Source organism: Rhynchophorus ferrugineus, unplaced genomic scaffold, assembly GCF_030347505.1.
Source record: "Rhynchophorus ferrugineus isolate W39M unplaced genomic scaffold, kcgeb_rfMv2 rfM4, whole genome shotgun sequence".
Classification (NCBI taxonomy): Eukaryota; Metazoa; Arthropoda; class Insecta; order Coleoptera; family Curculionidae; genus Rhynchophorus; species Rhynchophorus ferrugineus.
This window is the reverse complement of record NW_027472583.1, coordinates 30,288,962-30,292,419: the sequence shown is the minus strand read 5'-3', so window position 1 is coordinate 30,292,419 and position 3,458 is coordinate 30,288,962. Positions and strand designations below refer to the sequence as shown.

At 30.1% G+C, this 3,458-nt stretch overlaps 1 long non-coding RNA gene across 1 annotated transcript; it reads left to right on the top strand.

Moving 5' to 3' along the window:
• The first annotated feature begins 983 nt into the window (after window positions 1-983).
• Window positions 984-2,220, top strand: LOC143196043 (uncharacterized). The gene is made up of 3 exons (XR_013005650.1): window positions 984-1,702; window positions 1,842-2,001; window positions 2,061-2,220. It is a non-coding gene; the product is annotated as an uncharacterized LOC143196043 (long non-coding RNA).
• Window positions 2,221-3,458: the final 1,238 nt, after the last annotated feature.

Here is a 3,458-nt window from a genome sequence, read left to right as displayed (position 1 = left end):
CTGTATTGAACCAAGTTTTTGCTTGAACTGTATTTTTTCCCTTCAAAAATCAATATTTTATCAACACGCAACATTCCTTTTTATCCATTTTTTTCATAATAACAAAAGTTGCTTCACTCAAAATGATTCACAAACTAATGATCCAACAGCTGTCAAATTTATACAAGCATCTTTTCAGGGTTAGGGCTAACTTAAAAGAACATATGAATTTGATTCTAGTAGCGTCATCTATGTGTCAGGCCGGGGACTTTTCAATTGACCTGTTATATCATATGAAGATATTTTCGGTAGCAATTCAACTTATATTCGTTAACCTTTTGTTTAAACTGATTACTAATTCTATTTAATTTTACACCGCCTATACACTCTCAGCTCTTGTTCTTTTCTTTACCACACGACTAATTTCGAATGATAATTTGTTTCTTGACCTGATTTATTTCTGATTCTTCTTGTTGTTGTGGTAATTTGTGTAATTTAGTTTTTGCTCTAAAACGTCTTATGCGATCTTGCTATTAGAATACCAGATATTCCAACGAATAAAAACTATGGAAAACACTTAGAAGATTGGGATGCCGTTTATATCTAACCTGTTTTTTACAAAATAATTTACTGTTGTATATACGTCATCTAGATCTTTTAGATATTGCCTGCCGCATTTTGTAAATTCGTTTTAGAATCAAACAATATTTTCCTTTTTATTTTATTTATTAGTTAGAAAGAGACACAATGCTGCCTGATAAATATGAACGTGTAACCAAACCAGCCTATCAAAGTCATCCGGTTGTCAAACGTATGCAAAATTCTTCAAAACAATAGTGAGAAGAGGTTATAAATCGGCAAACGTTCTTTCAATGCTTGGCTTGTTTTGATTTCAAATCGCTGCTTATTATTACTCTGATTGGAAATTTCGATATAACTTATTGCGTCTATAATCATTTATTTTGCAGGAACAGGAACGAGATTATGAAGGCCCCTTCCTGCCATTAAAATTCGTTAGAGAGATAAGCATTCTTTCTGTTAAATATTCATTTGCTGCGATTATTATTGAAAATATTTTTAGTGTCACTGAAATATCTCAAATAATGAAAAATGTAATCAAGATCAGCTTAATATTAGCTCTATGAGATATTAAATATATGAAATGTAAAGAACAGTGAGTAATTTTTTTAATACAAACATAATTTAATACAATTATTTCAAAGGAAACTGTTAAGTCTGAAAAGTATCGAAAAAGTCTGATGGAACTTCCGGATACTGCTTTTAAAAGAATACAATTTTTAAAAGCATATAATAAAATAAAGTAAAACTTATTGTTTCAATTTATGTATTTAGATGAGATATATATATTTCAGAATGGTACCAATATACCCACTGGTCACTCATGGTAAGATGATAATAAAAATAATGTTATGACAACAAAAGTTTATGGAAAGGGGTGAACATTGGAAAATTGATTAGGTTTTATTAGTCATAATATTTATTAATAATTAATTGCAGATATATTGTACGTCATGCTGGAAACAGGAATGAACTCGTCAGACCCATTGAAGAAGAAATTGACAAATGATGGAATTGTGAACAAATGTTAGATATATTGGAAATTAGCAGCTTAATTATTCACTTAAATGAAACTTTTTGAATATGATATGATTCAATGCTGCTAATTTCTAAGGCAGAGTGATGAGAGTGGAAACAAGTCAAGGTGAGTATATAATTAATATATGATAACTGTAGCAACAGTTATTGTAGAGTTTAAATATTTATGTGTGTAATTGTTCAGAATATACATGAGCATTTAGTTAAAATGTGTAAGGAGAGAAATAATAGTAACTCTTTTACAGGTATGACAAATGCATTAAGTATAATGCAATGATTAAATGTAGTTTTAGCAAGCAATTTGTATACAGATATTAACAGAGCAAACGAAGCACAAATACAGTGATACCAAAATGACTTTACAAGGAAACACTATATAGAGGACACAAGAACTAAGCGTAAAAGGTAAATATGCTCTTTAATGAAAGTAAAATATATTACTTGGATATAAAATTGTTATTTAGATGGATTAGGCCTCCAGGGGATACAACTAAAAACGCGCATAGAACTCTAACTCATAGGTGGTATTGAAAAGAGTTTAATGAAAATATAATAAAACCCAACCCTAACCTACAAACTGTTATAACTCTGTATTTAATTGTACTTTTGAGTCCTTCAACAATATATGCATTAGATTTACTATAATTGTAAAATAAATTATATTTGATAATAGTATATTTATTTAACTATTTTATTTACATTAGAATTTTGTTGTACATCAAAGCCACACTGAACTGGAACTCAGAGTTGATACGGCAAAACTGTAATGGTTTGACGTCACAAATTTAGATGACGTATGTACAAAATAATTTTGGATAGACTCTATATATGTATCTACACTGATAGGCGCCATTGTTAGTGCATAAAGTAATGATTAGTGTGTTTTAATCCCTGTATAAATCTATATAACATGCATTAGATAATATCCATATTTTGTGACACCTAAATGTGCGATCACAACAAAATTTCTCTACTTTTATTTCTTTACTTTTAGTTTTTGTCTGGTTAGCTTATTTTAATTTTAGTATCAACTTTATTTAATGAAATCTGGTCTACAATAACATGATTGTTTTTAAATTATTAAAACTACAGTTATATCTATTCATATAAATATATCAATTGAATGTTGAATGTATGCCTTTTAATGTATGTGTTATTGATAGAGAGCACATCATAAGATCTTTTATTATGAAATTTAGAAGCAATAGAAGTGAAAAAGAATAAAGGATATTTATTTATTTATTCAGAGACATGAATCAGCTTAATTTGGTATTTTCAGTTATTTAAAGGATTGTCACCACTATCGCTGACTGATCTCCAGCTAAAAATAACAACAATAACGAGAAAAGAATAAAAGAGGAGACACATTTTGAATGGTGTAGGTAGCGAGACCGCCAACCATAAGCGTCATTATCTACCGCGGGTTGGTACCATCGATGGTACCGATCAGATTATATAAAACTGTCTTTGTGGTGCGTCGGCTGACGATGTCGAAAAACATACCGATGCGGTTCATTCATGGCTGGCTCTTCGCTGTTCGACCTCCGCGAAACGGAGACAAGTGAACATCGACCGGGCCGACTAGATTTTGATATGCTCGCATAAAAAGAACCATCGATTTACTAAATTAATGACTCCAAACAGACCAACACTAGTTGAAAATAGAAAAGATTATTCAAGTCATTATACAGGGATTTTCAATAAGTATGGGTCGATTAGCAAAAATAAACCGATGACTCATACATTAACATTAGTGTGGTTTAAAGTACTGTTGGGAACTATCGACTAGTAATTAACTATTTTTTACTATCGATTATCGATATCGATATATGGTTTTATTTTTTGTTTGTAGTATTATTGTA